At 40.3% G+C, this 23,726-nt stretch overlaps 1 non-coding gene across 1 annotated transcript; it reads right to left on the reverse strand.

Moving 5' to 3' along the window:
• Positions 1-3,126: 3,126 nt before the first annotated feature.
• On the reverse strand, positions 3,127-3,198 carry TRNAQ-UUG (transfer RNA glutamine (anticodon UUG)). Its single transcript has one exon. It is a non-coding gene; the product is annotated as a tRNA-Gln (tRNA).
• Between the last annotated feature and the right edge of the window lie 20,528 nt (positions 3,199-23,726).

Below are 23,726 nucleotides of genomic sequence, written 5' to 3' on the forward strand. Positions count from 1 at the left end.
CGGGGGGATGGGTGTTTACCCTGACGCCAACAGAGAAACTCAATATTAGTGCAGAGATCTTTTCCTCGGTAAAGAAAGTGTAGCCGAACTCCGCCCTCATGAGGTTACTGCACGCCAGCAAAGATCACCCTTTGGTAGGCTGTGCTATAGGCAGCACAGCTCCGTCAAAGATCTCACTCCATAAGTGAACTTATATAGATTCCTTTTTGAACATTTTGTCTTGTCTATAAGGAACTCATCAGTTCTTCTCCAGTGAAAGCAAAAAATCATCGAGAAATTCATTTGTCTTCTCAATATCAGGATCTCGTGGCTCTGTGTGGGGACCGGGGCTGGTGGTCTCTGTGACTTGCTGTGTCTGGGAAGCGGGGCTGGTGGTCTCTGTGACTTGCTGTGTCTGGGAAGCGGGGCTGGTGGTCTCTGTGACTTGCTGTGTCTGGGAAGCGGGGCTGGTGGTTTCTGTGTCTGGCTGTGTCTGGAGATCAGGGGAAGTCTTGGGCATAAATTTCAATATACTGTGAGCGATATCGTCTCTCAACCGATTCCTCTCGATCTTCTCTTGCACGGCCTTCATGATACGTTTGGGCGGCTTTCTCCATTTTCTTTGCATTTCAGTTGGTGATCCTGCGCCATCGAGCCACATGATACCAGAATAGTATCGTTCCTGTTTCCCAACGGGTCCAATCTTGGTGTCACACATGATGCCGAGTGAACCCAAATGGCGGCCGATGTTTACGTTGGAAGCCACGGGCTCGTTATGTATCTTGCAGTAACTTTCATACCGTTGCTGCAGCTCTTTCCTGCTGATAAGGTACCGCTTCATAGTAATAGTCTTTCCCTTCATTTGAACGAAGGTATTCATGAAACTAACAAAGGAAGCCTTTCCTTTGTAATCCCGTTTGTAGTAACAGAAAGCCATTGAAGACGTGGATTGGGTCAGGCGAAGTTACACAGACTAACAAGATAGTCCTATAATCAATGATCCTGTATCAGCACTGAACTCGAAATACGTCAGAGCGACAATTTCAACCCAGGGCTGGAGGGCCAATTGATGATATTCTCACGTCTTGCTCAACCAAGTAACCTCGGTTAGACCTTGCTTATATTTAAATATAGTAAAGCTAATATAGTGAAGCTTGATGGTGCTATTTATATGTAAGTTGCAATGTAGTTTGTATATATATATATATATATATATATATATATATATATATATATATATATATATATATATATATATATATATATATATATATATAAATATATATATATATATATATATATATATATATATATATATATATATATATATATATATATATATATATATATATATATATATATATATATATATATATATATATATATATATATATATATATATATAAACATATATATATATATATATATATATATATATATATATATATATATATATATATATATATATATATATATATATATATATATATATATATATATATATATATATATATTATATATATATATATATATATATATATATATATATATTTTTTTTTTTTTTTCAATAATGGATGGAACTTAGCTCCAAAGGTGATTTTGTTGTTGGAGTGGGACCTCCAGCCATTCTGTCTACCTTTTCCCTTCCTAGACATGTGGTGGTGCATTGGGTAGTGTGGCAACCTTCGTCTTCATCTTTTTGGGTGCAGGCTTGCAAACCTCGTGGAGTAGTTGTGGGGTTTGCTTCTTTGCTGCACCCGACATAGCCATCTGGGCGTAGCTATCTACCCGAGCTGGTGGGTCAGCCAGCATAGCTACACGCACACTCGATACCTGGCTGGTGGACGAGCAGCCTTCCTTTCTTCCATGGCTACAGTCTGCCTAACGACCTGGGGTTGTGGAGCAGCCATCCTTACTACCACCCAGGTTGGTTGGGCAGCCTTCTTTCGTTTCTTTGCTACACCTTTCTGGTTGGGCTGGTTGGGCAACCTTCTTTTTCCTCTTCTTCGATACAACCTGCCAACCGAATTCGTCTGCTGGTGGGTCCGTTTCTTTCATGGATACAACCTCTGTAGCCACTTGGGCTGGCCGGTCAACCTTCAGTTGTAGGTAAAAGTATATATATAGAATAATGTGGTTATCATCAGCAGCCAGAGGCCATTCCTCCCTCCTTGCCTGCAGAGTTCTTGATTTTCTGGAAAGTTCTACGAGATTCTGGTAAGATAAATACCATTGAGAGGACGTTGTTAGGGGACAGTCAGGTTCAGTTTAGAGTTGGTTGTGGGATGGTTCTTTTACTGTGTCGTATCAGCCAGATGGGTATTTCTTTTCACAGTTTTCCTTAAAGTTTGTTTTCTAGAGGCATGATCTAGAACACTATTTTCCATATGTTTATCATTTTTCTTGTTATAGTTTCATTATCATCTTTAGTTTTGTTATTGTTGACTTTCAGATATTTGATGTTATGTTTGTGATTCCCGTGGAAGAGTCTGACATCTTGCTAGAAGACTTTCTGGTCACAATATTTCTGCACTGGGGAGTTGATCGTATTCTTTTATTGCAGGTTTTGTTATTATCTTGCTTTACATTAAGGTCTACTGGAGGTTTTCCCAATGCTGGTTGAACATATGTCCAGCAACAGGAGATGGCGTAAGATACATTATTGATGAAACTTATCTATCTATATAGCTATCTAAATATCACTCTATCAGTCTATCAATCTAACTATCTATCTATCTATATATCTATCTATCTATCTTTATCTGAAAGTCAACAATAATAAAATCATTGATATATGAAGTATAACAACGTCCTGTCAATGGCAATTATCTCACCAGAATCTTCTAGAACCTTCCAGAAAACTATGAACTCTGCACGCAAGGAGGGAGGAATGGTCTCCGGCTATTGATAAAACCATATTATTCCATATATATGTTTATATATACATATTTATATATATATACATATCTATATATATATACATATTTATATATATATACATATTTATTTATATATACATATTTATATATATATATATTTATATATACATATTTATTTATATATACATATTTATGTATATATATGAATGCATATATAACGTAGAGAATAATGCGGCCATCATCAGAATCGAAGAAAACTGAAAAGATGAGGTCCCACCGAGATTCGAACTCGGATTGCTGGATCCAAAGTCCAGAGTGCTAACCCTTACACCATGGGACCTGATAAGAAAAGATGTGATTTCATCTAAATGTTTTACATATAATCAACCAGAGGCCATTCCTCCCTCCCTGCCTGCAGGGTTCAAGGTTTTCTAGAAGGTTCTCGAAGATTCTGGTAAGATCATTACCTTTGAGAGGTCGTCGTTAGGTGACAGTCAGGTTCACTCTATGGTTGGTGTTTGTAGTTGGTTGTCCGATGATGTTGTTATACTTGATCAATTTTGTAATTGTTGACTTTCAGGTAGGAAGTACTCATTTACGATGTATCCTTGTACTCACAACAAACTTATGAGTCACTTCAAGATTTATCTTCACTACAACTTTATCTTCATTACACCATTAAGGTTGAAGTCAATGGTCACATTCACTACAATCTCAACACGACTGGTCTTATACCTAACCCATATTATCACTACATCCATGTACATGTATTTCTTGCAGAATAACGCATATATCAATGATTTCTGTGAAAGTTGACATATACAGCATTACGTATCTATCGATCTATCTAATATCTGTTTTTACCTATCTATCTATCGATCTATCTATCTATCTATCTATCTTCCTAAATCAGAAAGTCAACAACAATATCATTAATGATACGTATAACTACGTCCTCTCAATGGCAGTTCCTACCCAGAATCTTCGAGAACCTTCTAGAAAACCTTGAACCCTGCAGGCAGGGAGGGAGGAATGGCCTCTGGTTGATTATATGTAAAACATTTAGATGAAATCACATCTTTTCTTATCAGGTCCCATGGTGTAAGGGTTAGCACTCTCGACTCTAAATCCAGGAATCCGAGTTCGAATCTCGGTGGGACCTCATCTTTTCAGTTTTCTTAGAAACTGATGATGAAACTGAGCCATATAGTTGACCTTCGATGGACATATATTTCTTACGGCCCACCATTTTATTTAAGTATGAAGATCTCACGGCAAAGAGGAAACGTGTGATATTCAAAATCAAAAGCCGCAATTGCCCTCATTGTAATGGTCGACATGTTTGCAGACAGATGACACAGACATGTGAGAAGTTAGACAAATATGGACGTTCCTGGTTGCTGTATAGCCTAGGTTTATTATCACTTGTAATGAAGGAGAAATGTTGCACATCATTCCACACCTTTTTATTTAGGCTAGGCTAAGCTAGGATGACTAGGGTCCATAACGTAACAGAGCTGGGAAATGCATCATATCGGATCTGTATTTGTGCAAAATGGCGCAAGTTTGTGGAAGTGATTTACGCAATGCCGGAGAGAATCCACCTCCACCAGAAATAATGTCTCAGACCATACAATATCTGCTGTTGGACGAGCAGGGGACATTAGACCAATATATTCCTGTAGTTTACTGCTGTTCCCAAACACGCAGCAAGACATTCGTAAAAGCGTTAAACTGAACTTTTCCATCGGTTTTCATATCTTTAATTACTTACACCAATTCCAACAGATGGAAAAAATCATTTGAAAAATCAGAAATTATTTGCCTATAAAAAGGATTTTGATCAGTCGTACCAAATATTCAATTATTTCTGTACCCGACAAAATATTCAGTCACTCCTATATCCGACATTTTTCCTGCTGGCTGGTGCCGTTAAAGTCATATGGTAATTTACCGCAATTAGATTAGATATATTCATCTATATGGAATGGCTCAGCGTGAAGAAACATATATTTTCACTAAATCCTCCTCTTCACTGCACCCCCATCTTCACTACATAGTTCTAACACAACATCTTGACTACACCATTGTGTGACCACATTATCATATCATTGTGTTCTTATCTTCACCACAGCCTCGACAAAATTGATGTTTTCTTTACACATCAGGGTAGATGGCCATCTTTATGATGGCAGAGAACACACATAACATACTAAACCACTTATCTTTAGTCACTTTAATCTAATTTCTGCTGATAAAAACGAATTATAATGAAAATCCTTGTGTTCTGTGATGGGACATTGTACAGGTGAAGGAACTGTTGTCAGGCATATGTATTAAACTATTGAGAAATAAACTTAACTGTATTAAAGTATTGACTTCACTATATTAGACTTCTCTATATTAAGCTATGCTAGGATATGATCAGTTCCCAGGTTATATAAGGGCGGGAGCCGGGACCGAGAGCATCATTTGAGCTGTGACCTCTGTCGAGTGAACATCTCTGCTCCGCCTTGCAAGCTCCCTCAACCTTTCCTCGAACACTTCAATATAATAATGTTCACCAAGGAGGTAGGACGATCCTCCTTTGTCCAGGAGATGGAATTTGAATATGTCCATGTATTTGACATGGGCTATGGCTGTGTGGACATGGAAGTGGAATACCCAGACGTGGAAGTGATGGATGGAGTGGACTTTGGCTATGTGGATATGGAGGTGGAATACCCAGACGTTGAAGAGATGGATGGAGTGGAATTGGTGGAATACCCGGACGTGGAAGTCATGGATGGAGTGGAATTTGGCTGTGTGGATATGGAGGTGGAATACCCAGAAGTGGAATTGGAGGAAATGGAATATGGGTGAAGCTGGTATGAACGCCATATGGATTTGTTGAAGGTTGACCTCGTAATGTGTTGACGTAAACTAGGTCAACCACTGTGACCATGTGGCGGGGAGGGCCACATCCACCAACCACGAAGCGAGCCACACCACGGAGAAGTATCCTGGCTGCATCCACGTACGAGAACCACCGCGGGATTGCCGTCATCCAGTACCCCTGCTATGCCTCCTACAGGAAGGCACTTCTTGCCAACGTGACACCACTTTCCGTCAACGGTCGCTGTGCAAAAGTGAAACCTCACCGTCCCACTGATGCTGACCAAGTGATCTCGCCCACTCAAGTGGCACTGCAGCCCACACGCCCTACCAGACCCACCATCCATGAGGAAATGCAGCCCACCCCACTTGTCAGGCCCACCTTCAGGGACACATGGCAGGTCTCAAGACCTGTCAGGCCCACCATTCAAGACCGACTTGGTCCCCCAACACACGTCAGGCCCACCATTCAAGACCGACTTGGTCCCCCAACACAGGTCATGATCAGCGTTCTAGACCGACTGGGACAAAGAACACATGACATGTCCTACGTTACAGACCGACTGCACTCCGCACCACGTACGGGCGTTAAAAGGCGTGTCGAGATGACACACTTTCCCCGTGCCAAAAGATTCAGTTGGTGAGGAACCTGAGTTCTTTCTTCCTGCTGGTGCTGCAGGAGAACACGGCCCTAGAGTGGACACTGGAGGTGTGTTTGTGTTTGTGTTTGGGTTATCACTGAGGAACCAACACCAAGACAACTTTAGTTTCGCCCCGACAAGGATTACGTTAATCTGGCGGAAGTCTGGCTTTCTCCCAGTAGTGGATGGCACATAATATCAACATAGGGACGTTGAAAAACAAAGAAAAAAAAAATGGTAACATTATCCCACCCAAAAAAAATACATAAATTCACGGGGATAATTTCCTTCGTCTTCAAAGAAAAAATGAAACTCTTCCGACGATACCATGACTTCCATAAAGCAACCCTCAAAGAAATCACTTTCTACACAATGTGCAAGGAGTCGGTTAGCCAATCTTCAAATGGCTGGGGCTATTGTTCCCTCTGACTGATTCATTTTTCAAGATTAAGGAAAGTTATAATAAAAATATTGTATTGAGTTTCTCCGTTGGCGTCAGGGTAAACACCCATCCCCCCCGAAGCTTGGTTACCTTTCCGTGGTGGGGGGGACTTCATGGATTGGGCAGTAGCAACCATCGTTCGTTGCTTCTGTTCAATCCATGAACGAAAAACCAAGCATCTTGAACGTAATTGTCGTATAAATTCACTTGGTGTCAAAACTGACGCGAAAGCGGTTGTCTCAATTTTGTCAGAAATGTTTGTGCGTTTCGGCCTGATGGCGGGAGTCGGTTTGGCGCTGTGGTCATGAGGGAATACGAGGAAGATTGGCAACCGTCCCAGAAGTAGCTACAGTGAGGCCCAGCAGCTGTCCCTAATACTGTGGAAGGCACTCATGTAAGGTGTGCAGTGAGGCGCAGCAGTAACAAGGGAAACGGACAACCAAAACAGCAATCTTGTTCATCAGGAGGCTATCCAATGCTCAGAATAGATAAGGACGATTATTGTATGGCTTTGCTCAGAGGATGAAAATCTTAGCCGTGAAAATCAACAAGTAAAATAACTAGTATTTAGTGGTAGTGAAGTGGAATTACTGCATTTCTGTGGTCTTAATAGTAAAACGAAACCTTTCGTTTTCTCCATCAATCTAGAGGTGTTGTAGACCACCATCTTTAAGGTTGTAAGGTAATGGTAACTACAAGGTTATGACCTCAGCAAATTTGTGTTGGAAAGTGCAGGAAATGTGATAATGTATATAATATAAATTATATAGTTATATAATAAATGTGTCTTAAAATTTAGTCTTCTCTGTTCCCGTTCATTAATTCAAATACAGGTAAGTTTTCTTTCTAACGAGGTGGGATAAGCTACGTGCACTCGGCTTATGAATGTGGTGACTTTCCCCTCATTACCACAATGGTGTGCTGAACTGAAGATGTAGAAATCCGTAGACGAAACTAAGATACGAAATCAATCTACATCAAAAATTGAACGTATCCATCTTTAGATGGACATAAAACAAACGGACGGAGGAGCACACTGGAGCAAATCAATTTCATTATCATCAATTAAAGTAGGCCTTTCAAGTAGTTGTGGCTTTAAAGCAAACTTTTTCTAGCCAAGGTTTAGTTAGCACCTAAACTAATCCCCACGACCTTACCTTAAGAAATATTTTCAGAAGGTACTGTCTGAACATATTTCTAAGGTAAGGTCATTTAGGTTTGGTTTAGATGCTACCCTAACCTAGGCTAGAAAAAGTTTCCTTTGCTTCAGAGCCCCAACTACGTAGACGGGCTAGTGTTGATATTAAACAGTAACAGAAAGGTGATAAAACTGAGATGAAATGAATAAAAATATAGAATGGGTCAGCTGAAAGTTTAAGTATTTGCTAAATACAGTTTTTGACAGATCCAAATGCATCCTAAGGTCAGTCACTTAAATCACAATGCTGAATATTGTTTTAATTGTTGGAACTAGTTACAGGAAGTAAAAATATCAAACTTAAAGGGATGCCATTACAATAAGTTCATATACCTGTATAGGATCTCTTAAACTTCTTTTCCCTAAAGCTGAGTGGATTTAAGTCGTTTAATCTGCTCTCTGAATTTGTTTCTCAGTCCAGTAATCATCTTTGGAGATTACCTCAGTAATTTCTCCATTCAATGTCTTCCTTTTCAAATTAGTTGACGGACACAGCAGTACTATATCCAAGATCGGATGGCAATGTTTTGGGAAGGCGAGAGGTCAGGTTATGCAAGAATGTTAGAAATGGCTTCCATCAGTTTCTACCCTATCTACTCTAAATATTTTGGGTTATTAGAACTTAAAGATTTATGAGTAAATAATACTGAAAGTTGGTTTAAAGTTGCCTGACCGACCCAACATAACAACACCTTGGTAATGGTGACCTGATGAAGGATACTGAACCTAACCTAACCTATAGTAACACCTGACTAGTGATTATATGATCAAGGATGCCTTAGCTATCCTAACTTTAACGTTAAGCTCTATCTCACTTTCCTTAACCTTTATTTTAAGGATAACATCAAAAGGGAAAACTCTTTAACATCGACGATGATATATTCTATGTACTCAAGTGATTAAAGTGGGTGGAGCCGTTCCAACATTACTTAGTAAAAATGGGCCTGGATAAGCAACACAAACGTATTAGGCTTTTATGATTTTTTTTTTATTTTCTGTTTGATTTTGTAGAAGAACAAATTTCATTCTTACTTGAAAACTTATTGCCCTCTAGATATAATTCAATTTACTACTTTCTCAATGGAATAAATACAAAGGTTTTCACCACTATTCAGTATTTTATCTTTCTTTAATGAGCACCTCTTTTGCACGTATAATCCACTCCTGCCATTTTATTGATATTTGCACACACACACACACACACACACACACACACACACACACACACACACACACACATGATTAAACAAGGCATTTGATTCTTGTCCCATTCTTATACTATATTTATGTTGCTTAAGTATTACAGAAAGATCCTTACCAGTCTGACCAACATAAAATGTCTTGTTTAATCATTTTCAAAACTATGATCATTGTATTAACTAGAGTAACGCCATCTCAGTTATTAACTCTAATTCTATTACCAAGAGAAATATCATTGATTCTTCTATTACTAAATACAAAAGAGTTATAATCTTGATATTTGTGATGGTCTATACAAATTAGATAACTTTATTGTTGATAAGATTTGTAAAATGATAAGTTTATGAACACTCGTTGTATGTTTTAGACAATCACATGTTTACCAAATGGCGTCCTAGCTTCGTCTCTTCGATGTACATCAACTGACTGTTATATTTCTCTCTTGTGTCTCCCATGATGATGTGATTATTACACGAAAGTGCACTTGGGAACTTTTCGTGTTTCATTTTCCCCGTGGACTCATAGGAATATCTTGATCACGCCCAAAATCCTTTCCAACACACACACACACATATATATATATATATATATATATATATATATATATATATATATATATATATATGTATTTATCTTTCTTTTTTCAATGAGAAAGAGAAAATTTGAAGATCTGGTTTTAGTTCAAACTAGTCTTGGGACCTCGATGTATTCTCACATCCCTTCACCGCAAGGAATCCATACCAGAGCTCCCGTCACCCATACACAACACTGCCATGAAGGGTCTGGTTATCACTCTCACCGGATTTGAAAAAGAAGCAAAGGTGGAAATCCAGATGCTGGTTGAAAGGATGGCAGGAATCTACTCAAATAACTTCCATGAGGGTGTCACTCATGTAGTCGCAAAATCAGTGGGAAGCAAAAAGTACTTTGTAGCAGTGCAACATGATATTCCGATCATGACTAGTGAATGGGTAAAAGCTGTCTGGTCAGCTGTCAGTCAGGATTTTCGGGAAGACATATTAGCCACAGATCAACAGTTCCTATCCTATGCCTGTCCAGTGTTTAAAGGCCTTGTCATATGTGTGTCTCAGATGCAGCGCAAAGAAAAGGAGGCATTGAAAAAAATTATTGAAGAAAATGGTGGTACTTACTCAGCTGCTTTGGAGATGTCTGTTACTTCACTACTCATCATACCTTCACCAGAGGGGGATAAATACACCCATGCTTGTAATTGGCGTATTCAGTGTCTGACACCGGACTGGATCTATGGCTCTGTAGAGCAAGGCTCTGCTCTCAGTATGGAAGGTTATCGAGTCAAAAAACGTGGGGCCTCTACTCCAAATGATGAAAGGTCTTTGAGTGCTGTATGGAATAATTAACGAGTGATAACGATTACAATGAATCATTTGAACGGTTAACTGTTTGATTATATGTCTTGTTTTTATGATGTATTAAACGACGAACCTCTCACTAACACATGGCAACGCAGTAGTGTGATACGAACGAAGAGTCGTCAGTAAAGAGAAAGAAAATTAATGATTTGAGTATCGGCCAACTTACTGCTGACGAATGATGGATTGTATCAATATCCCGCTTACAAGAAGGACAAATTTCTAGTGATAGAAGTATCCATGTGAATATCATGATATAATAGGGAAACCATCGGCAGGAGTCCTCCGCCTCTACTTCTTCAGCTGCGGCGACGTGGGTGAGACGGCCATTTGAAGACGACGACGACCTACAACCTCCGGAGGGCAAGATCTACCTGTCGGATTTCCAGGTGAAGTTCACCTATTACTTCACCGACGTCTTCGACCACAACAAGGACCGGGTCATCACCATCGAGGACATACACGCCCTTAACGAGTTTCATGAGCTCCTCTTCGCCATCGGAACTACCTTGGCCACCAGTGATGCTACTACGTTTGTGAATCAAAAACCATTGCAACACAAACCTCGTCAGGTGGTAGTGTCCCGCAGTGTATCGAGACAGACTTCCCCAGAACTTTTTTAAAGGGGAAGTAAATGTTTATAGTTGTGTTACTGGAGTGATAGTTTTCATACATGGTGCTTTGACAAGAAAATAGTGAAATTGGAAAAAAATGTAGCTTAGGCATTGAAGCTTATTGATACAGTGGTTAAATTGATGAGAACTACTATTGAATTTTGTGTAAATAAATTAAACATTTCCTTTTTCCATAGCCAGAGGTTGAAACATTATGTGACATTCATTTTTTTTTCTTTTCATTTCAAGCTAGAAGTTTCAGTTTTCTAAATTGTTTCTTACATTTTTCATATGTATATATATGTATGTGTGTGTGTATATATATGTGCGTGTGTGTGTGTATGTGTGTGTATGTGTATATATATATATATATATATATATATATATATATATATATATATATATATATATATTTTTTTTTTTTTTTTTTTTTTTTTTTTTTTATACTTTGTCGCTGTCTCCCGCGTTTGCGAGGTAGCGCAAGGAAACAGACGAAAGAAATGGCCCAACCCACCCCCATACACATGTATATACACACGTCCACACACGCAAATATACATACCTACACAGCTTTCCATGGTTTACCCCGGACGCTTCACATGCCTTGATTCAATCCACTGACAGCACGTCAACCCCTGTATACCACATCGCTCCAATTCACTCTATTCCTTGCCCTCCTTTCACCCTCCTGCATGTTCAGGCCCCGATCACACAAAATCCTTTTCACTCCATCTTTCCACCTCCAATTTGGTCTCCCTCTTCTCCTCGTTCCCTCCACCTCCGACACATATATCCTCTTGGTCAATCTTTCCTCACTCATTCTCTCCATGTGCCCAAACCATTTCAAAACACCCTCTTCTGCTCTCTCAACCACGCTCTTTTTATTTCCACACATCTCTCTTACCCTTACGTTACTTACTCGATCAAACCACCTCACACCACACATTGTCCTTAAACATCTCATTTCCAGCACATCCATCCTCCTGCGCACAACTCTATCCATAGCCCACGCCTCGCAACCATACAACATTGTTGGAACTACTATTCCTTCAAACATACCCATTTTTGCTTTCCGGGATAATGTTCTCGACTTCCACACATTTTTCAAGGCTCCCAAAATTTTCGCCCCCTCCCCCACCCTATGATCCACTTCCGCTTCCATGGTTCCATCCGCTGACAGATCCACTCCCAGATATCTAAAACACTTCACTTCCTCCAGTTTTTCTCCATTCAAACTCACCTCCCAATTGACTTGACCCTCAACCCTACTGTACCTAATAACCTTGCTCTTATTCACATTTACTCTTAACTTTCTTCTTCCACACACTTTACCAAACTCCGTCACCAGCTTCTGCAGTTTCTCACATGAATCCGCCACCAGCGCTGTATCATCAGCGAACAACAACTGACTCACTTCCCAAGCTCTCTCATCCCCAACAGACTTCATACTTGCCCCTCTTTCCAAGACTCTTGCATTTACCTCCCTAACAACCCCATCCATAAACAAATTAAACAACCATGGAGACATCACACACCCCTGCCGCAAACCAACATTCACTGAGAACCAATCACTTTCCTCTCTTCCTACACGTACACATGCCTTACATCCTCGATAAAAACTTTTCACTGCTTCTGACAACTTGCCTCCCACACCATATATTCTTAATACCTTCCACAGAGCATCTCATACATATATATATATATATATATATATATATATATATATGTATATTATCCCTGGGGATAGGGGTGAAAGAATACTTCCCACGTATTCCTCGCGTGTCGTAGAAAGCGACTAGAGGGGACGGGAGCGGGGGGCCAGAAATCCTCCCCTCCTTGTATTTCTTTTAACTTTCTAAAATGGGAAACAGAAGGAGTCACGCGGGGAGTGCTCATACTCCTCGAAGGCTCAGATTGAGGTGCCTAAATGTGTGTGGATGTAACCAAGATGTGAAAAAAGGAGAGATAGGTAGTATGTTTGAGGAAAGGAACCTGGATGTTTTGGCTCTGAGTGAAACGAAGCTCAAGGGTGAAGGGGAAGAGTGGTTTGGAAATGTCTTGGGAGTAAAGTCAGGGGTTAGTGAGAGGACAAGAGCAAGGGAAGGAGTAGTAGTACTCCTGAAACAGGAGTTGTGGGAGTACGTGATAGAATGTAAGAAAGTAAATTCCCGATTAATATGGGTAAAACTGAAAGTTGATGGAGAGAGATGGGTGATTATTGGTGCATATGCACCTGGACATGAGAAGAAAGATCATGAGAGGCAAGTGTTTTGGGAGCAGCTGAATGAGTGTGTTAGTGGTTTTGATGCACGAGACCGGGTTATAGTGATGGGTGATTTGAATGCAAAGGTGAGTAATGTGGCAGTTGAGGGAATAATTGGTATACATGGGGTGTTCAGTGTTGTAAATGGAAATGGTGAAGAGCTTGTAGATTTATGTGCTGAAAAAGGACTGATGATTGGGAATACCTGGTTTAAAAAGCGAGATATACATAAGTATACTTATGTAAGGAGGAGAGATGGCCAGAGAGGGTTATTGGATTACGTGTTAATTGACAGGCGTGCGAAAGAGAGACTTTTGGATGTTAATGTGCTGAGAGGTGCAACTGGAGGGATGTCTGATCATTATCTTGTGGAGGCTAAGGTGAAGATTTGTATGAGTTTTCAGAAAAGAAGAGTGAATGTTGGGGTGAAGAGGGTGGTGAGAGTAAGTGAGCTTGGGAAGGAGACTTGTGTGAGGAAGTACCAGGAGAGACTGAGTACAGAATGGAAAAAGGTGAGAACAATGGAAGTAAGGGGAGTGGGGGAGGAATGGGATGTATTTAAGGAATTAATGATGGATTGCGCAAAAGATGCTTGTGGCATGAGAAGAGTGGGAGGTGGGTTGATTAGAAAGGGTAGTGAGTGGTGGGATGAAGAAGTAAGAGTATTAGTGAAAGAGAAGAGAGAGGCATTTGGACGATTTTTGCAGGGAAAAAATGCAGTTGAGTGGGAGACGTATGAAAGAAAGAGACAGGAGGTCAAGAGAAAGGTGCAAGAGGTGAAAAAAAGGGCAAATGGGAGTTGGGGTGAGAGAGTATCATTAAATTTTAGGGAGAACAAAAAGATGTTCTGGAAGGAGGTAAATAAAGTGCGTAAGACAAGGGAGCAAATAGGAACTTCAGTGAAGGGCGCAAATGGGGAGGTGATAACAAGTAGTGGTGATGTGAGAAGGAGATGGAGTGAGTATTTTGAAGGTTTGTTGAATGTGTTTGATGATAGAGTGGCAGATATAGGGTGTTTTGGTCGAGGTGGTGTGCAAAGTGAGAGGGTTAGGGAAAATGATTTGGTAAACAGAGAAGAGGTAGTAGAAGCTTTGCAGAAGATGAAAGCCGGCAAGGCAGCAGGTTTGGATGGTATTGCAGTGGAATTTATTAAAAAAGGGGGTGACTGTATTGTTGACTGGTTGGTAAGGTTATTCAATGTATGTATGACTCACGGTGAGGTGCCTGAGGATTGGCGGAATGCGTGCATAGTGCCATTGTACAAAGGCAAAGGGGATAAGAGTGAGTGCTCAAATTACAGAGGTATAAGTTTGCTGAATATTCCTGGTAAATTATATGGGAGGGTATTGATTGAGAGGGTGAAGGCATGTACAGAGCATCAGATTGCGGAAGAGGAGTGTGGTTTCAGAAGTGGTAGAGGATGTGTGGATCAGGTGTTTGCTTTGAAGAATGTATGTGAGAAATACTTAGAAAAGCAAATGGATTTGTATCTAGCATTTATGGATCTGGAGAAGGCATATGATAGAGTTGATAGAGATGCTCTGTGGAAGGTATTAAGAATATATGGTGTGGGAGGCAAGTTGTTAGAAGCAGTGAAAAGTTTTTATCGAGGATGTAAGGCATGAGTACGTGTAGGAAGAGAGGAAAGTGATTGGTTCTCAGTGAATATAGGTTTGCGGCAGGGGTGTGTGATGTCTCCATGGTTGTTTAATTTGTTTATGGATGGGGTTGTTAGGGAGGTGAATGCAAGAGTTTTGGAAAGAGGGGCAAGTATGAAGTCTGTTTGGGATGAGAGAGCTTGGGAAGTGAGTCAGTTGTTGTTCGCTGATGATACAGCGCTGGTGGCTGATTCATGTGAGAAGCTGCAGAAGCTGGTGACTGAGTTTGGTAAAGTGTGTGAAAGAAGAAAGTTAAGAGTAAATGTAAATAAGAGCAAGGTTATTAGGTACAGTAGGGTTGAGGATCAAGTCAATTGGGAAGTGAGTTTGAATGGAGAAAAACTGGAGGAAGTGAAGCGTTTTAGATATCTGGGAGTGGATCTGGCAGCGGATGGAACCATGGAAGCGGAAGTGGATCATAGGGTGGGGGAGGGGGCGAAAATTTTGGGAGCTTTGAAGAATGTGTGGAAGTCGAGAACATTATCTCGGAAAGCAAAAATGGTATGTTTGAAGGAATAGTGGTTCCAACAATGTTGTATGGTTGCGAGGCGTGGGCTATGGATAGAGTTGTGCGCAGGAGGATGGATGTGCTAGAAATGAGATGTTTGAGGACAATGTGTGGTGTGAGGTGGTTTGATCGAGTAAGTAACGTAAGGGTAAGAGAGAGGTGTGGAAATAAAAAGAGCGTGGTGGAGAGAGCAGAAGAGGGTGTTTTGAAATGGTTTGGGCACATGGAGAGAATGAGTGAGGAAAGATTGACCAAGAGGATATATGTGTCGGAGGTGGAGGGAACGAGGAGAAGAGGGAGACCAAATTGGAGGTGGAAAGATGGAGTGAAAAAGATTTTGTGTGATCGGGGCCTGAACATGCAGGAGGGTGAAAGGAGGGCAAGGAATAGAGTGAATTGGAGCGATGTGGTATACCGGGGTTGACGTGCTGTCAGTGGATTGAATCGGGGCATGTGAAGCGTCTGGGGTAAACCATGGAAAGCTGTGTAGGTATGTATATTTGCGTGTGTGGACGTATGTATATACATGTGTATGGGGGTGGGTTGGGCCATTTCTTTCATCTGTTTCCTTGCGCTACCTCGAAAACGCGGGAGACAGCGACAAAAAAAAAAAAATTATATATATATATATATATATATATATGTATATGTATATTGGAAAGTATCAATTTTCTGCGTGATCAAGCGATCTCAGTTTGACCGAGTTAAATTATCATCATTTCAATCTATGTTCCATAGGGCATTACGTATTTGCAGTCCAGAGTTTACTGATAATGTGCTTAAGAGGATATATTCCATTAGATCTAAGTTGAAGTAAACTAGATCTTTCATTAATAAATCCTTAAAATTAGCAAAGAAATCATTTTATAGAGTTGAGCCCATACCTTCCACTGACACGAAGAATATTTTAGTTCTCCCTTTTGATAATAACTTTACTTTTCCTCCCATATTGCTTAGATCCTTTAATGTAAATGTTGCCTTCAGCAATAATATTATCATGAAGAATATCTTAATCAGGAACTCACCAAAAAATTCTTCTGGGAGCATCTATAAAGTGCCATGTAGAAATTGTGATAAGTTTTATGTTGTGCAGACTGGTAAGGATATTTCTGTTAGACTTAAGCAACACAAATATAGTATAAGAAAAGGAAGAGACTCGAAACTTGTTTAATCAAGTTAAAAACTATGACCATTGTATTGACTGGAGTAATGCCATATCAGCTATTAACTCTAACTCCAGTACCACGAGAAATACCATTGAATCTTCTATTATTAAATACACAAAGAATTATGACTTTGATATTGATAAAGGTCTATACATATTTGACAACTTTGTTGTTGATATGATTTGCAAACAATCCGCCTTTTTGTCCACATAATAAGTCTATGATACACTAGTTGTCTGTCTTGGACAATCACATGTTTGTTAAATGGCGTCCTAGCTACGTCTATTCGTTATATATCAACTAATTGTTATATATATATTTTTTTTTTTTTTTTTTTTTTTATACTTTGTCACTGTCTCCCGCGTTTGCGAGGTAGCGCAAGGAAACAGACGAAAGAAATGGCCCAACCCCCCCCCCCCATACACATGTACATACACACGTCCCCACACGCAAATATACATACCTACACAGCTTTCCATGGTTTACCCCAGACGCTTCACATGCCTTGCTTCAATCCACTGACAGCACGTCAACCCCTGTATACCACATGACTCCAATTCCCTCTATTTCTTGCCCTCCTTTCACCCTCCTGCATGTTCAGGCCCCGATCACACAAAATCTTTTTCACTCCATCTTTCCACCTCCAATTTGGTCTCCCTCTTCTCCTCGTTCCCTCCACCTCCGACACATATATCCTCTTGGTCAATCTCTCCTCACTCATTCTCTCCATGTGCCCAAACCATTTCAAAACACCCTCTTCTGCTCTCTCAACCACGCTCTTTTTATTTCCACACCTCTCTCTTACCCTTACGTTACTTACTCGATCAAACCACCTCACACCACACATTGTCCTCAAACATCTCATTTCCAGCACATCCATCCTCCTGCGCACATCTCTATCCATAGCCCACGCCTCGCAACCATACAACATTGTTGGAACCACTATTCCCTCAAACATACCCATTTTTGCTTTCCGAGATAATGTTCTCGACTTCCACAAATTTTTCAAGGCTCCCAAAATTTTCGCCCCCTCCCCCACCCTATGATCCACTTCCGCTTCCATGGTTCCATCCGCTGACAGATCCACTCCCAGATATCTAAAACACTTCACTTCCTCCAGTTTTTCTCCATTCAAACTCACCTCCCAATTGACTTGACCCTCACCCCTACTGTACCTAATAACCTTGCTCTTATTCACATTTACTCTCAACTTTCTTCTTCCACACACTTTACCAAACTCAGTCACCAGCTTCTGCAGTTTCTCACATGAATCAGCCACCAGCGCTGTATCATCAGCGAACAACAACTGACTCACTTCCCAAGCTCTCTCATCCCCAACAGACTTCATACTTGCCCCTCTTTCCAGGACTCTTGCATTTACCTCCCTTACAACCCCATCCATAAACAAATTAAACAACCATGGAGACATCACACACCCCTGCCGCAAACCTACATTCACTGAGAACCAATCACTTTCCTCTCTTCCTACACGTACACATGCCTTACATCCTCGATAAAAACTTTTCACTGCTTCTAACAACTTGCCTCCCACACCATATATTCTTAATACCTTCCACAGAGCATCTCTATCAACTCTATCATATGCCTTCTCCAGATCCATAAATGCTACATACAAATCCATTTGCTTTTCTAAGTATTTCTCACATACATTCTTCAAAGCAATCACCTGATCCACACATCCTCTACCACTTCTGAAACCGCACTGCTCTTCCCCAATCTGATGCTCTGTACATGCCTTCACCCTCTCAATCAATACCCTCCCATATAATTTACCAGGAATACTCAACAAACTTATACCTCTGTAATTTGAGCACTCACTCTTATCCCCTTTGCCTTTGTACAATGGCACTATGCACGCATTCCGCCAATCCTCAGGCACCTCACCATGAGTCATACATACATTAAATAACCTTACCAACCAGTCAACAATACAGTCACCCCCTTTCTTAATAAATTCCACTGCAATGCCATCCAAACCTGCTGCCTTGCCGGCTTTCATCTTCCGCAAAGCTTTTACTACCTCTTCTCTGTTTACCAAATCATTTTCCCTAACCCTCTCACTTTGCACACCACCTCGACCAAAACACCCTATATCTGCCACTCTGTCATCAGACACATTCAACAAACCTTCAAAATACTCATTCCATCTCCTTCTCACATCACCGCTACTTGTTATCACCTCCCCATTTACGCCCTTCACTGAAGTTCCCATTTGCTCCCTTGTCTTACGCACCCTATTTACCTCCTTCCAGAACATCTTTTTATTCTCCCTAAAATTTACTGATAGTCTCTCACCCCAACTCTCATTTGCCCTTTTTTTCACCTCTTGCACCTTTCTCTTGACCTCCTGTCTCTTTCTTTTATACTTCTCCCACTCAATTGCATTTTTTCCCTGCAAAAATCGTCCAAATGCCTCTCTCTTCTCTTTCACTAATACTCTTACTTCTTCATCCCACCACTCACTACCCTTTCTAAACAGCCCACCTCCCACTCTTCTCATGCCACAAGCATCTTTTGCGCAATCCATCACTGATTCCCTAAATACATCCCATTCCTCCCCCACTCCCCTTACTTCCATTGTTCTCACCTTTTTCCATTCTGTACACAGTCTCTCCTGGTACTTCCCCACACAGGTCTCCTTCCCAAGCTCACTTACTCTCACCACCTTCTTCACCCCAACATTCACTCCTCTTTTCTGAAAACCCATACTAATCTTCACCTTAGCCTCCACAAGATAATGATCAGACATCCCTCCAGTTGCACCTCTCAGCACATTAACATCCAAAAGTCTCTCTTTCGCACGCCTGTCAATTAACACGTAATCCAATAACGCTCTCTGGCCATCTCTCCTACTTACATAAGTATACTTATGTATATCTCGCTTTTTAAACCAGGTATTCCCAATCATCAGTCCTTTTTCAGCACATAAATCTACAAGCTCTTCACCATTTCCATTTACAACACTATATATATATATATATATATATATATATATATATATATATATATATATATATATATATATATATATATATATATATATATATATATATATATATATATATATATATATATATATATATATATATATATATATATATATATATATATATATATATATATATATATATATATATATATATATATATATATATATATATATATATATATATATATATATATATATATATATATATATATATATATATATATATATATATATATATATATATATATATATATATATATATATATATATATATTTCTTTTTTTTGCTTTGTAGCTGTCTCCCGCGTTTGCGAGGTAGCGCAAGGAAACAGACGAGAGAAATGGCCCAACCCACCCCCATACACATGTATATACATACGTCCACACACGCAAATATACATACCTACACAGCTTTCCATGGTTACCCCAGACGCTTCACATGCCCTGATTCAATCCACTGATAGCACGTCAACCCCGGTATACCACATCGATCCAATTCACTCTATTCTTTGCCCTCCTTTCACCCTCCTGCATGTTCAGGCCCCGATCACAAAAAATCTTTTTCACTCCATCTTTCCACCTCCGATTTGGTCTACCACTTCTCCTCGTTCCCTCAACCTCCGACATATATATCCTCTTGGTCAATCTTTCCTCACTCATTCTCTCCATGTGCCCAAACCATTTCAAAACACCATATTCTGCTCTCTCAACCACGCTCTTTTTATTTCCATACATCTCTCTTACCCTTACGTTACTTACTCGATCAAACTACCTCACACCACACATTGTCCTCAAACATCTCATTTCCAGCACATCCATCCTCCTGCGCACAACTCTATCCATAGCCCACGCCTCGCAACCATACAACATTGTTGGAACCACTATTCCTTTAAACATACCCATTTTTGCTTTCCGAGTTAATGTTCTCGACTTCCACACATTCTTCAAGGCTCCCAGGATTTTCGCCCCCTCCCCCACCCTATGATCCACTTCCGCTTCCATGGTTCCATCCGCTGCCAGATCCACTCCCAGATATCTAAAACACTTTACTTCCTCCAGTTTTTCTCCATTCAAACTTACCTCCCAATTGACTTGACCCTCAACCCTACTGTACCTAATTACCTTGCTCTTATTCACATTTACTCTCAACTTTCTTCTTTCACATACTTTACCAAACTCAGTCACCAGCTTCTGCAGTTTCTCACATGAATCAGCCACCAGCGCTGCATCATCAGCGAACAACAACTGACTCACTTCCCAAGCTCTCTCATCCACAACAGACTTCATACTTGCCCCTCTTTCCAAAACTTTTGCATTCACCTCCCTAACAACCCCGTCCATAAACAAATTAAACAACCATGGGGACATCACACACTCCTGCCGCAAACCTATATTCACTGAGAACCAATCACTTTCCTCTCTTCCTACACGTACACATGCCTTATATCCTCGATAAAAACTTTTCACTGCTTCTAACAACTTGCCTCCCACACCATATATTCTTAATACCTTCCACAGAGCATCTCTATCAACTCTATCATATGCCTTCTCCAGATCCATAAATGCTAGATACAAATCCATTTGCTTTTCTAAGTATTTCTCACATACATTCTTCAAAGCAAACACCTGATCCACACATCCTCTACCACTTCTGAAACCACACTGCTCTCCCCAATCTGATGCTCTGTACATGCCTTTCACCCTCTCAATCAATACCCTCCCATATAATTTACCAGGAATACTCAACAAACTTATACCTCTGTAATTTGAGCACTCACTCTTATCCCCTTTGCCTTTATACAATGGCACTATGCACGCATTCCGCCAATCCTCAGGCACCTCACCATGAATCATACATACATTAAATAACCTTACCAACCAGTCAATAATGCATATATATATATATATATATATATATATATATATATATATATATATATATATATATATATATATATATATATATATATATATATATATATATATATATATATATATGGGAGCGGGGGGCTGGAAATCCTCACCTCATTTTTTTCAATTTTCCAAAAGAAGGAACAGAGAATTGGGCCAGGTGAGGGTATTCCCTCAAAGGCCCAGGCCTCTGTTCTTAACGCTACCTCGCTAATGCGGGAAATGGCGAATAGTTTGAAAGAATAAGAATATATATATATATATATATATATATATATATATATATATATATATATATATATATATATATATATATATATATATATATATATATATATATATATATATATATATATATATATATATATATATATATGTACATAATTCGTACTGTCTGCCCTTGTTAACTTCCGTCGCCACCCCGCCACACATGAAATGACAACGTCCTGCTCCCGCATGTGCGCGAGGTAGCACTAGGAAAAGACAACGAAGGCCACATTCGTTCACACTCAGTCTCTAGCTGTCATGTATGATGCACCGAAATCACAGCTCCCTTTTCACATCCAAGCCCCGTAAAACATTCCATGGTTTACCCCAGACGCTTCACATGCCCTGGTTCAATCCATTGACGGCACTTCGACCCCGGTACACCACATCGTTCTAATTCATTCTATTCCTTGCACACCTTTCATCATCCACCATGTTCAGGCCCCGATCACACAAAATCTTTTCACTCCATCTTTCCACCTCCAATTTGGTCTCCCACTACTCCTCGTTCCCTCTCCTCTGACGCATATATCCTCTTTGTCAAACTTTCCTCACTCATTCTCTTCATGTGGCCAAACCATTTCAAAACACCCCCTTCTGCGCTCTCAACCACACTCATTTTGTTACGATACACCTCTCTTACCCTTTCATTACTTACTCGATCAAACCACCTCATACCACATATTGTCCTCACACATCTCATTTCCAGCACATCCACCCTCCTCCGCACAACTCTATCTATAGCCCACGCCTCCCAACCATATGATATTGCTGGAACCACTATTCCCTCAAACATACCCATTTTTGCTTTCCAAGATAACGTTCTCGACTTCCACAAATTCTTCAACGCTCCCAGAATTTTCGCCCCCTTCCCCACCCTATGATTCACACCCACTTCCATGGCTGCATCCGCTGCCAAATCCACTCACTGATATCTAAAACACTTCACTTCCTCCAGTTTTTCTCCATTCAATCTTACCTCACAATTGACTTGACCCTCAACCCTACTGTACCTAATAACCTCGCTCTTATTCACATTTACTTTCAGCTTTCTTCTTTCACACACTTTACCAAACTCAGTAACCAGCTTCTGCAATTTCTCACCCGAATCATCCACCAGTGCTGTATCATCAGCGAACAACAACTGACTCACTTCCCAAGCTCCCTCATCCACAACAGACTGCATAGTTGCACATCTTTCCAAAACTCTTGCATTCACCTCCCAAACAGCCCCATCCATAAACAAATTAAACAACCATGGAGATATCACACACCCCACCCGCAAACCAACATTCACCAACTTAACTGAGACTGTGTCCCGTCTAATTGCGGTGAATTACCATATGACTTTAACGGCACCAGCAAGCAGGAAAAATGTCGGATATAGGAGTGACTGAATATATTGCCATACATATCATATTTATCCCCGGGGATAGGGGAAAAAGAATACTTCCCACGCATTGCTCACGTGTCGTAGAAGGCGATTAAAGGGGACGGGAGCGGGGGGCTAGAAACCCTCCCCTCCTTGTATTTTAACTTTCTAAGAGGAGAAACAGAAGAAGGAGTCACGCGGGGAGTGCTCATCCTCCTCAAAGGCTCAGATTGGGGTGTCTAAATGTGTGTGGATGTAACCAAGATGAGAAAAAAGGAGAGATAGGTACTATGTTTGCGGAAAGGAACCTGGATGGTTTGGCTCTGAGTGAAACGAAGCTCAAGGGTAAAGGGG

Source organism: Panulirus ornatus, chromosome 42 (assembly GCF_036320965.1).
Source record: "Panulirus ornatus isolate Po-2019 chromosome 42, ASM3632096v1, whole genome shotgun sequence".
NCBI lineage: Eukaryota > Metazoa > Arthropoda > Malacostraca > Decapoda > Palinuridae > Panulirus > Panulirus ornatus.